This window comes from Podarcis tiliguerta (assembly GCF_965153285.1).
Source record: "Podarcis tiliguerta genome assembly, chromosome: 4".
Classification (NCBI taxonomy): domain Eukaryota; kingdom Metazoa; phylum Chordata; class Lepidosauria; order Squamata; family Lacertidae; genus Podarcis; species Podarcis tiliguerta.
Window position 1 is genome coordinate 25,459,208 of NC_139537.1, and position 13,371 is coordinate 25,472,578.

The following is a 13,371-nucleotide window of genomic DNA, read 5'->3' on the forward strand; positions in this document are numbered from 1 at the left end:
AGCACCGAAATCTTATGCTTTTGGTCCTCAAAATAGCACCCATGGTATTACTGTATTATGGAAAGCCCCTCCCACGAGGTACAGCTGGCACAAGCACTTTACAACTTGTTTAAGACACACTTTGCCCTGGTCTTTGGAAGAGAAGTATGCATTTATACTTGTCCTCCTTGCAAATGTTAGCAGTAAGGTGTTTTATTCTTTTATTGTTGTTGCTTCATGCTTTATTATGGATTACTTTTGCAGTTGTCTTGGTAACTGTTTAACCTGGCTTGGGACCTTAGAAATCAATCAAACAAACATTGCTGCTATTACATGACATTCAAAGTAAGCCACCTGAGGTTGTGGTCCCACTCTGCCTAGTGGTAGGGCTGGCCCTGTCTGTCTCGCTGGGTTGCTTGGAAGATTTAATGGGGTAACCCCAAGTATGCTGCACTAAACTCATTGGAGGAGATACAGGTGAGATAGAAAATTCAGTTTGAGGGAGACAAACCTCCTGATGAATTGGGCAGGAGACAGAATGAGATAGCAGTGCTGTTTCCCCTTCTGAAGTAACTCCTTGGAGCCTGCTTCTCTTTAATTTACAGTACTTTCTTTTTTATAAGCAGTTCTGTCTTTCATTTCCCCATTTCCAGCCACCACCTCATCCACTGTATTTTCTGACCTGTCATCTGCTTGTGATTCAGTGGAACTCTCCTAAAGAACAAGGCATTTATCTAACAGGTCTTGTGGAGGAGCAGAGTCTAGAGAGGACTGCTATCACATGACTCTTACTCACATGATCATATGAGGGCAAGCGCCCTCCATCCCCCCTCAACCTTTGTCTCTCTTGCCGAGGTAAGCAAATAAATGCTTTCCCTCTTTGTATTTCTGCACTAGGCTAGAATTACTGGTTGTCTGCAGAAGCTGCTTCTCGAGGGAAAGTGTGATAGTGCCATCTGATCAGGACTTTGGAGAAGATGTTCAGTGCCCCACACAGCAGAACAAGCAGGAGGGCTCCCAAATGTATCAGGACTGACTTACCACATTTTGGTGTTGAATCATTCACACAATGATTCCAAGCACATTTCAAAGTGTTGGTGCTGACCTTTAAAGCCCTAAACGGCCTCGATCCTGTATACCTGAAGGAGCGTCTCCACCCCCATCGTTCTGCCTGGACACTGAGGTCCAGCTCTGAGGGCCTTCTGGCAGTTCCCTCACTGCGAGAAGTGAAGTTACAGAAAACCAGGCAGAGGGTCTTCTCAGTAGTGGCACCCGCCCTGTGGAACGGCCTCCCACCAGATGCCAAAGAGAAAAACAACTACCAGACTTTTAGGAGACATCTGAAGGCAGCCCTGTTTAGGGAAGCTTTTAATATCTGAAGGACTATTGTATTTTAATATTTTGTTGGAAGCCGCCCAGAGTAGCTGGGGAAACCGATCCAGATGGGTGGGATATAAATAATAAAAATGTGGTGGTGTAGTGGTTGAGAGCGGTAGTCTTGTAATCTGGGGAATCGGGTTCGCGTCTCCGCTCCTCCACATGCAGCTGCTGGGTGACCTTGGGCTAGTCACACTTCCTTTAAGTCTCTCAGCCCCACTCACCTCACAGAGTGTTTGTTGTGGGGGAGGAAGGGAAAGGAGAAGGTTAGCCGCTTTGAGACTCCTTAAAGGGAGTGAAAGGCGGGATATCAAATCCAAACTCTTCTTCTTCTTCTTCTATTAGCATCTTAGGGATGTATGAAAGCAAAGAGGAAGTTGAACAGTTCTCACAATGGAGGGATGTGGGAGGAAAGTCCCCAAGGATGTATACTGGGACTGGTGTCTTTAAGCTAGTTCACAAATGATCAGGAGTCAGGGAGCAAGCAGTGACTTAGCCAAGTTTGTAGAAGAGACCAAATGTTCAGGGTGATAAAAACAAAAACAGGATTGCGAGGAGAGCCCCAGAACAACTTCTCCTCCAAACTGAATCTCCTTGGAAATGTGCTATCAGTGTGTGTGTGTGTGTGTGTGTGTGTGTGTAGGCAGAACCGCAAACCACTGAGTAGGCTGAATTTGTACAATGAAAGAAAAAAAAAAAAAACAAGGAAAAAGGAAGTGGAAATCAAATGTGGCAAGCAAGAGAAACCACTTACATTGGCTGGAGGAGGAGGAGAAATAGAGCACAGATTCACAAGTACATTTTGGCCACCCACATTCCTCCATGACACCATTCTTGGCCTTGTGTGCACACCTACAGTTGAAGGTGCTGTGTGAACTAGTTGTCCATAGATGTACTTTTTCCCTGTTTCTGCAATCTTAACAATATTCATCGCACCTTTCTGATAATGAGAGTTACTGAAAAGTGTATCAAGGTGCTGATGAGAACACACTGATTAAGTGCAAGTGCGAAACAGCTGTTACATGTGCCTGCAGAGACCTCTCCTGGCACCCAAGGTCTCCCTCTGCCCCCACCCCCAAAAAACTAGGCTTGAAAAAAGCATGCTCTTCTATTCTATTGAATATGTCACAGGATATGTGTGGCATTTAGTAGTTTTTCCACTTTGCAAATGGGCTCACAGCCCAAAAAGGCTGGCGATTCTGCCTTATAGTATCGTAGTTAAATATAATCATAAATATATATACAGGCCCACATGTCTGTGAGTCTGCTTGAACCACTGGGAGGCAATAGACTGAGAGGAAAGGTAATGGGGCAATATGGAGTCCTCAACATAGGGGTTTATGATTGCTTTAAGAAGTCAATCATGCCTGTGTTGCATAAACCACCAATATATTGTTACAAACCACCCCCAATCTCCACAGTGGTGCAAGATTCCAGGAAGTTTCAAGCACGCTTTAGTCTGAGTCTGCGTTTCCTTTGGAAAACAAGGCACAACAGAGACTGTGGTGTCTTTAGGATATATGGTTTATTTACACATATATACAACCTGAGCCTATGATGGCGGGGCTAACAGCATTATGCTCCAAGAGGGTTCCGTACTCCTATTTCTGAAACCTTGGATTTAAACTGACAGCCCACGTTGTACCCTGACTACCCTTTTCTCCAGCCTGTTGCCACTTGCAAACTGCAACTAATTTCCCTCCGGTTTACATCATCCCTAATTGTAATCCTGAAACTCCTTCCTGGAAACTCTTACATTTTCTCCTGCTAACTACCCATAGCTCAGACTGGGGCCATTTGCTGGCTGGCGCATAGTCTTAGTTTTCCTTATGGCTTTCTTAATGGGTCACCACCCTTCGCTTCATCCTCTTTTAATGGCCCACATTTCCAAGCGATTACTTCCTCAGGAAGGCAGCCTGCCTTATATATTAACATGACTTATATTTTGACATTTGTTTGGTTTAGGGGTTAAAAGATCTGGCGCACACAAACTCATAACAATACCAGTTATCCAATTCTCAAACCTATTTGTTTGCCTAGCAACCACTGTTATCACCACACTTTAAGGCAGGCCTGTTCAAAGTCCGTTTCGGGGGCCTAATACGGCCCGCCGGTTGATTTAATCTGGCCCCCGTGGCAGTATATGTCCTGGGGTAAAACACCCCCAAAAAGCTCAGCAACTTCAGTCCTAAAAAAAAGCGCAGTAACTTTGGTCGGCCCTCATGCATGTTCACTTCATCAAATCTGGCCCTCTTTGAAAAAAGTTTGGGCACCCCTGCTTTAAGGGAATGGGCAAAGACACATACCTAACAGGCCTCAAAGCAAAGGATCAAAAACAAATGGGAGCATACAGACATGGCCCACAACCAACATATTTCCATACACATTTCCATAATATTTGGTGGGTCTTTTAGTAGCATTTACGAAGCATGTGAAGAATTGGTGAAATGCACACAAAAGGAAAATAAAATGGTGACAACTGATTGGCTCACTGTCTAAAACTACAGGCAGGCTGGCTTTGTGGATGTCTTGCTTACAATCATATTTGTGCTTAGGAGTGCAAAATGTGTTCTTGGAAGACAAAAGAGCTGACTGATGCCAGATGAGGTGACTTAACTTGCTCACAACCCCATTACACATTCCCTTTTCAATAGTGAGCGTGTCACTACAATGTGAAACCGCATTTGGCTCCCAGCAGGGGGGGATGGGTTGCAGGTGGAGGGAGAAACCCCTTGTTTCAGCAAGGTGAAGACTAATGGATGCTTTCAAATCCCCCAGGAGCACATCAAGCACCAATTAGGTAATGCATGCAACTACAATATTGTCTCCATTATAGTTTCAATTTACTTGTCACAAGTTCTCTTAACAGCTGGTGTCTTGTTAGGGAGCTACTCCTGTGCAGTCATTGGGGGAGGGGGGATCACGGTGACATATTGTTTGGAGACTGCTGGCAGGTTATTGCCAGCTTGTGTCAGCAGCTTCAGTCCCACTCTGAACAGTGAAAAGAAAGCACAGCGACTGAATCAATGCGGGTAGAAACTGGCTACCCAACAAATTCTCTTATATGCATTTTTATGTGTGGAAAAAAAATATAATAATCACTTCAGTAGTGATACATGGATTATTTGGAGAGTGAAATAGGGCCTAGCAAGAGCAGAGAGCAAACGCAGGTGGTCTGAAAGTGAGGCGAGGACGTGATCTGAGGGTGAGGTGAGGTAATCTGGAAGGTCTGAGAGTAAGTGCTAGTTGTTGTTTTTTACACTGGCGTTTTTAGGAGTTGTTGGAGTTCCTGGCTTTACTAATTTTTGCATTTGCACACAGTTCCTAGGAACTGAACCCTCACATAAGTTGTGGGTTTACTGTACTGTACTATACTATACAGTAACATATCAATATAAACAGTAAACATTCTCTGAGCGTAGTCTGGATCCAAAATGGCACCACCTCTGCAAGCGAAAGAGAGGTGTCAGCAGGCTGAATAATAATAATAATAATAATAATAATAATAATAATAATAATAATAATAATTTATTATTTATACCCCGCCCATCTAGCTGGGTTTCCCCAGCCACTCTGGGCGGCTTCCAAAAGAATATTAAAATACTGTGATACATCAAACATTAAAAGCTTCCCTAAACAGGGCTGCCTTCAGATGTCTTCTAAAAGTCTGGTAGTTATTGTTCTCTTTGACATCTGGTGGGAGGGCGTTCCACAGGGAGGGCGCCACTACCGAGAAGGCCCTCTGCCTGGTTCCCTGTAACTTGGCTTCTCGCAGTGAGGGAACCGCCAGAAGGCTCTCGGTGCTGGACCTCAGTGTCCGGGTAGAGCGATGGGGGTGGAGACGCTCCTTCAGGTATACTGGACTGAGGCCGTTTAGGGCTTTAAAGGTCAGCACCAACACTTTGAATTGTGCTCGGAAACGTACTGGGAGGCTAGAGGTTGGGGAGCCACAATATTAGCAAAAGTACACAATATATTTATGGAGGGGGAAAAATAGGGCTCTTCTTATGTTCTTACATGGCTCCTTCACATATAGAATAATAGTTCACTGTGTAGTTACAAATGCTTGCCATATACATTCAAATCTCGAAAAGTAATCACTAGCCACAGATGCTGTGCAGTTCTTAAATGCTAGCGTACACTTTGAACTAAGCCCGCCTGCTGTTTTCCTTGAGCCTTCTTTGTTTATATACTAGTTAAGCTTTAAATGTGTAGCTATGCATTAAGCTTTTAAAATCCATAATTTACAAAACCAGTCTCCCCAGGTGTCGGTAAAGCCAAGAATACGTTGTGCTCTATTAAGAAATGGATTCTAATTGCCACGTTTGTCTCGGAAGCGCTCCAAAACAGATAGAGCAACAAACAGCTCTTCATCATGTGTCTATTAAAGCCATTGCATCACCGAAACTTATTAACTCGTACCAAGGTATGTTTAACTCAGAAGCAAGTCAGACTGCGTTCATAGGGACGTCCTATTCAGTAAACGTTCTAGTTTGGGTTTTTTGTTTTACGCCTTTGATTCTTCTTAATGTCTTTAGGCTCTGCCCTTCACCATGAGGAAGAAGACGTGCATGTTTTGATTTGAATGTCATCTGTTTTCCTGCAGTGATCCGAGTATAACTGGTGGAACCGCTAACATTTGAAGCGTGCCTAAGTGGGTGAATTAAATTTCTATTAGACGCACTCCTTTTCCCCTTGCCCTTCAGGCGCGGGCTGGGAGCTGTGTTGCAACACATGGCATATGGAACTGTCATTTAGGATGGACTGGTTTATCATTAAAGGCCGCGCCAGTTGAACATCTTTCGCGGGGGTTTTTTAAGTGCTGGAAACATTTGATTTCCTTATCGTAATGCCCCACGCCATCCTCTCCTTTCAAAGCTGGATGTAGCTTTCTCTAGCAATCTTCAGGCAAGCCTGGGCAGGGATGAAATGGAGAAAGCCCTCCGTATCCTTTGCCTGCTCTTCCTTTGAAGTTTCCACCCCGATACAGGCGCTTTCATCCAAGCTTCTCTCAGTGCAGTTGTCAGCTATCATTTGCACACTAGAGCTTGACAGGGTGATAGCAAAAGAGATTCATGGCCCCTTTTATTTTCAGACAGAATAATCTGTCAGTTTGCCTGCTTAGGGACAGGGACTCTTTCTTCCTTTCCTTTCCCTTTCCTCGTTTTTTCTTTCTTTTTTTCCTTCCTTCCTTCTACCCCACCTTTTCCCCTGATGGGGCTCAAGGCTGGATACATGGGGTTCTTCCTTCCTTCTGGCAGTTCTCACACTGCGAGAACTGAAGCTACAGGGAACCAGGCAGAGGGCCTTCTCTGTTGTGGCACCCACCCTATGGAACGCCCTCCCATCAAGGGTTAAAGAGATAAGTAACTATATACCAGTAACATTTAGGAAACATCTGAAGGCAGCCCTGTAAGGGGAAGCTTTTTAAGGTGTAATGTTTACTATGTTTTCCTATATGCTGGAAGTCGCCTAGAGAGGCTGGGGCAATTCAGTCAGGTGTGCAGGGTAAAAATTAACAACAACAACAAAACCTTTTATTCCTGCTATGTCCACCTAAAGGAGAACAGCAGCAAAGCTTTGCAGGGACATCACTAGGTAAGGGGCGTAGGCCCACAACACAAATGTGTGTTTGCTAATTTTTATTCAGGAGATCCAGGGCAGTGTGATGGTTAGAGTGCTGGACTAGGAATATGCTCTATGAAACAGGCCATCCTGACCATTAGGCAAAATGAGGCAGCAGCCTCAGGTATCTGATTTTGGGGTGTCACAAAAGGAAAACAGGTTACTTGATTTATTGTAATTTTTTTATAGCCAGGAAGAGGGGAAAGGTGTGTCATACATGTGGAGGAAAAACTTAAAACACAATGCAGAGTTTCCAAAAAATAGACCAGAGGCAATTGTACTTCATTCAGCAGAGCTTTACTTGCTACTGAAGGCAAATAAGCATAATGGTCACAAATTCAGTACATTCAGGATTGGCACAGTCCATAAAAATCAAGTTGCAGCACTTATAAGAACTTATAACAATACTAAACCTTAACGCTAAGCATACTATGAACACCATACCAGAAGGAAGAGGGATAGAAAGAGAAATTAAAACCTAGGCTCCTTCTGGCCTATATTTATAGTCAGCATGACCTTAATTGGAAGAGATAAGAGAACCATTTCAAGCCAGCTGTACTCAGCTTCTCAGAAGGTATAACCCAAACAATCATGACCCTTCTGTCTGCTTCTCTCACACAGAGAAGCTTCTAGTAGCTTCTTGGATCCTCTTGTATTAACCAGAATAGGAAAAATCTCTACACATCAGATCAATACTTTCTGCACTAAGAAATGCAAACCAACAAGGGGCTTGTTGGATTTTCTACTTCAGGTGCCAAAGTCACTGAGGTACTATGTATTTTGACTGGCGGTGGTGGGGGCGGGCGGAGGGGGGAGAGGTCTGAAAAACCAATTTTTGCTCATTACCCTAGAATGCAAAATGGCTACCCTTTTGTGCTCCCTGTTATTCAGGTGGGCCTTGTTGCCAGCAAATCGGAAATAGGCTTATTCGTTTATTTTTAAATCACTTTGGGGGGCAGCTTAAACTTTTTTATGTGATAAGTGAATGCTACAGCTTATTGGCAACTGGTGGTTCAGTTGTTTCCAGGCCCATTTCAAGGTGCTGGTAATTCCTTTTTAAAGTCTATATGGCCTGGGCCCAAGTTACCTCAGAGACTCAGAGACCGCCTCCCTCCCTTTATTGGTCACCTGTCTGTCAGATGAGGAGGTGATTGGCCATTCCACCTGCCAGCCAGGGCTTTTTTTTCAAGCCGGAACTCAGTTCCTGCACCTCTCAGGTGTACACCATTGCCATTCCAAGAGAACAAGAGAGGTAGTCATGGGTGAGTTCCAGTAATACTTTTTCCCTAAAAAAAAATAGCACTGAGCTTAACCTTACAAATATTTACCTCAGTGGGGGACCCAGTAGTCTTATTTCATATTAAGTGTGTGTGTGGGACCACAGCTTTAGAGAAATAAGATCAAGCTGTGTGTGGGTAAGGAATTGTCAGTGGTGGAGAATTTGTCAATTTTGGGTTTCTCTCCATTTCTTAATTTCAGGCTGCCTCCTTACAGCACCACATTACTGTGACATTAATCCTAATACTTGCATGACGCTATTTTGTGTAATATATGTGTTTTTAAAGGAATTTTCTGCCATATAATATACTTTGTGCATTGTTTTCCTCAACATAATACTTATTATTATTTGTATACTGCCCTTCACCCAAAGATCACACAGCGGTTCATAACATTAAAAATACTAAATTTGTATATAATTTTTGTATACATGTTGGAAATTATAGTAACTCCTGTAATGTAATATGACAACGTTTACCAATGTAATATAAGAATGTTAACAAATAAAATGCAAATTAAAAGAAACAAAATGAGAACACAAAATACATAATAAAACAAAAACAAGAACAACCCCCCTCATAAAATAATTCATTTCTATGTACCCTTTGGAACTCCCATTAGGTATTAAAAAGGAAACACCTTTGTTGCCTTTCCAGCACCTTTTGGAGACTCCTCCCTCCAAACAAGTGTTTTATGTAGAAATTTTTATCCCAGTCTGTGTTGTATTTGAAATTGTTATTATATATGCTCTCATCGTTGATGTTTTTATTGCTAAACTGCTTCGAGATGTGTTCCAGGAAGCAATTCATAAATGGAAATAAATAATTCAGTTACACATTTTTTGGTTGGAGAATTGCATTGCAAAAACTCAGAGAACTGTGAATTTTGAATGACAGCTGTTTTTGACTATGTATTGGTTTAGGAAGTGCAGATTAGCTGGACAAATTTCTCCCCCATTCTTGATGGTGACACCCACCCACCTTGTTAAAAAAAGAAGCCTCCATCTTTTGCTGCACTTTGCTGGCAAAGTTCATCTGTTTTAAAATGCACTTTGATGTGATCAATTCTCACTTTAATGGTAGAATCATAGAGTTAGAAGGGACCCTGAAGATCATCTAGTCCAACGCCTTGCAATGCAGGAATATACAGATGTCTCATACAGGGATTGAACCTGCAACCTTGGCATTATCAACACCACGCTTTAACCAAATGAGCTATCCAATGGTTATTTTACTGGTACATTTTACCAAACTGTTGTTTACTTTTAAGCTGCTTTTAATCTTACAACTGGATTTCTAAGTATTTTCACGGCGCCTTTTGAATGTTCTTCCTTTGTGAGTCGCCTTGAGGATTTCAGCGGAAAGGCCACAGCTACATCTGGCAAACAAATAAAGGAGGACGACACGTGCTTCCGAATTATGCAGGATGCCTCATCAGGCAGAATTATTTAGCAGGATCACTAATCACATTTGCCCTGCAAAATGTGTAAATTATTCAGAGACATTATTCCACCGCTGCTTCATAAACATTTTATAGCTCCACCTCAGGCCTTTGCCTTCACATTTGCATAGATTCCACTGGAGAAAATTGGAACACTGGGCCACCAAGCCATTAGCAGCTAGATTGTAAAATATGTTCTCTGGGATTTCTGACTGGCCTTTCTCCTATATGCTTTTAATAACTCTGCTGGGGTGGGGAAAGCAGGGCCAGATGTGTTCTTGGGGGTGGAAATGAGCTAATGTACGATGTGATGTAACTCTCGTTCCTTCCCGAATTGAGATTCTTCTGGAAAAAAGAAAAAGGAATTGCGAGCCGCATTTAGATGAGCCGTTTTTCGTAAACATCCCCAGATTCTGCATGGAACACAAAGGACATGAATCACATCACAGCAGGCGCTCTAGCTGGGGAAGTGGCCCTTAGGAAGATTGCTTCCGTAACTCGGGCTTCATAATGAATGAGAACGGCTCTTAGAGGATCTGTAGGAAACTGATAGTGGCTTATTTAGCTCTGGTCTCACTGAAAAGGAGGAAAAAATGTGGAGTGGAGGGGCGGAGCATTCCCTTGGCTTAAAAGAAGAAGAAAAAAGTGTGATTCTTCAAGCCACATTTGGATCCTGTTCTTGTTTTCATACCCCTTCCCGTACACCCCAAATTCCCTGTACAGCAAGGGTGACAGGGTTTTTGAAAAAAAAGCTTTACAGTCTTTGCATAAGAGCAGAGAAAGCAGTATATGGATGCTTTGGGAACCAGAAGTGAAAACCAGAGCTTGAAAATAAAAGAGAAAAGGAACGCAGCATCACAATCCCAGCAAACTGATTCACTTCAGAGATCACATGGAAGATTTTGTGTAGATATGTTCGGAAAGTGTCTGAAGCTACAGATGCCCAAGGCCTTTGGAGTAATAAAAACAGTAACACATCCATAGATAAGCACCGTTGTTTGCAGGAACTTTTTTTTTTTTACCTTACAGGGTAGCTACAACAATAGCAACACATTTTTTGTACCTTCACGGACCCAGGAACTAGTTATGGTAAGAGGCCAAGTCCAATGTGCAATTTCAAAAGCAGCTGGGGTGCCAACTTGAATAAAATATGGGGGGCGGGGCAGGTAAGCCCCGCCCTGCATAAACAATCACAAGATGCGGCACAAACACACCATTTGAATGTCAATGCCCATCAACTCGGGGGCTGGCCCCCTCAAATATTTTTATGGGGGTGGGGAGCTGAAGGGACCTCGGTCCCTAGGAGTTGGCTCCTATTTACCCTACAAAAGGGGTTTTTAGCCTATGGCAGGGATACCAAATTAACCATACAGACGTTTGAGCAACACCTACCTATATTTGCACATACAGTGGTACCTCGAGTTACAGACGCTTCAGGTTACAGACACTTCAGGTTACAGACTCCGCCAGAAATAGTACCTTGGGTTAAGAACTTTGCTTCAGGATGTGAACAGAAATCGCGCGGCGGCAGCAGCGGGAGGCCCCATTAGCTAAAGTGGTACCTCAGGTTAGGAACGGTTTCAGGTTAAGAACAGACCTCCAGAACAAATTAAGTTCTTAATCTGAGGTACCACTGTAGTTCATTCTTCTTCCAGGTTTCCAGGGCTTTTTTCCCCAGCCAGAACTCACCAGAACAGTTCTGGCATTGCCTTTATAAGAGAACAAGGGAGGCGTTCATGGTGAGTTCCAGCATCTCTTTTTTTCTACAAAAATAACACTTGCTGGGATTGTGAGAATGGAAACCGAGAAGATCAAGAAACAAAGGGTAATGCTTACACCAGACAGGAAATAATGACCTTGGGAAAAGAGCAAGGTAAGAGCAAAACGGCAATGAAACCCCATTGCTTCATTCACTGGAAGGCCTGCTCTAATTTCTGAGATACAACATTCTCTAATCTCTTTCTTGTAAGATCTTGAAAACTGGAGTTTGTGCTTAACAAAAGTGACAGTGCTTAGGATTCTGCACTTTCTGGTGGTATCTACGCAATCCTCATTATGCAGCGTTACATCAGAGAAGCAGAGAGACTGAGGCTTTCAATTTGCTCAGAATTGTCTGTGCGTGTGCATATTTGTAATTTTATTTTTTTATTATTATTGCATCTCTTCCAATGAGCTCAAGATGGCACACATGGTTCTCCTTTTTTGCTTTTTATGGACATGAGGTAAGTTAAACTGAGAATCGGTGACGAGTCATGGGTTTTAGTTTGATACTCTTAACAACTATTCCGCACTGGCATATGAGCCGGGCTTTGTTTTAATCAGTATGGTTACCATATTTTGAAAAGCAAAAAAGAGGACACATTTGCCGACTTCTACTTTTAACTATGTATCATTATGACAACTCTACCCATAAAAAAGAGGACGTGTCCTGGAAAAAGAGGATATATGGCAATCTGCTGGAGAACCTTGAGTTAGGATGCTTCCAGGTAGTTGTAGTTTTGGATTAATACTCCTTATACAATATAGAATCATGGAATCTTAAGACTGTAGAGTTGGAAGGTAACACAAAGGTCATCTAGTCCAACCTCCTGCAATGCAGAATTTTTTTTGCCCAACACGGGTCTCGAACCCACAATCCCGAGTGTAAGAATCTTATCAACAAGCAAGCATTTTGCAGTATCCAGATGATGTCATTGGCATCAAAATGCCAGCTCGTATACCTGCTTAACCCAGGTTAACACTTTTTTTGGGAGGGGGCAGAAGAATCCAGAAAGGTTAAAACAAAAAATCCCTGATGCCTGTGCACTGTTTGCAACATTTGACTTGAACCATTTGCAGTATTAACCCCCATTTGCAAGTGCCCTCATTAGAACTCTTCTCTGGGAGATAGAAGCAGCCTGGCCCCCTCTTTTCTGTTCCCTTTCCCTATTGCAAAAGCAGCTCCTCCTGACCAAGGCTGTACAAATTCCCTGGATCCCGTGCAGTTCTCCCGTGTAGAGCAGACAGTAGGGAGGATCCAGTTTTGCATCAGCATATTTCCTTCCCACCCTTTGTGCCACAGTTCTAGCAGTTCAGCTTTTCACATTCTTCATCACCTTTGATGAAGTGTCTTCCATTTCCCTCTGATTTTCTGTTACAAACTTCCAGATTTAATCCCTTGCGCCTAAACTTCCTTTGATGATGCTACTTCTTTGATTCAGCGGGATGCATTGTTCTTTCTGACCGTCAACAATGCAACACCCAAAAATTCATTTTGAAAAGGTGCCAAGTGAGTTTCTGAGAAGTTACTTGACAAACAAACTTTCGGATAAAATAAGACACATTGACTGCTATTTCTCTCTTCCTTCCGAAGACATTTCACAACCCATTCCGTGGGATTCCTACATTTTCCTCCACTCCCATCCAGTACTCCAGGAATATCTTATCTCTGGTCCACATCCCTTATAGAACTTGGGCTTGTTTGGATAACGGCTTTGCATTTTTATGCTGTGTGACGTATGGTATGTACCAGAAGCTGAAAAGGGCTACCTGCTGTTCTGCATGTTACGTGCATGCTGTGCCAGAGGAAAAAGAATATAGGAAGTCCTTCCTCCTGGCTCAGGGCATCAGAACACTGCTGGATTCCTCCCCAGTATTTCTCCAGGCCTGACCACTCTGCCTGCTTGCACATAC

General features: G+C 43.0%; 2 protein-coding genes across 2 annotated transcripts in view; one reads left to right on the top strand and one right to left on the bottom strand.

Annotated features, from left to right (window-relative positions):
• FLT1 (fms related receptor tyrosine kinase 1) overlaps positions 1–13,371 on the bottom strand; it is a 482,624-nt gene that overhangs the window by 171,515 nt on the left and 297,738 nt on the right. The gene's annotated exons all lie outside the window — the stretch shown is intronic.
• The window catches only part of MTUS2 (microtubule associated scaffold protein 2), a 302,916-nt gene continuing 297,375 nt past the window's right edge, over positions 7,831–13,371 (top strand). Inside the window, exon 1 of the mRNA XM_083437007.1 lies at positions 7,831–8,243. The gene's annotated coding sequence lies outside the window, so the exon portion shown is untranslated. The remainder of the gene's footprint in view (positions 8,244–13,371) is intronic.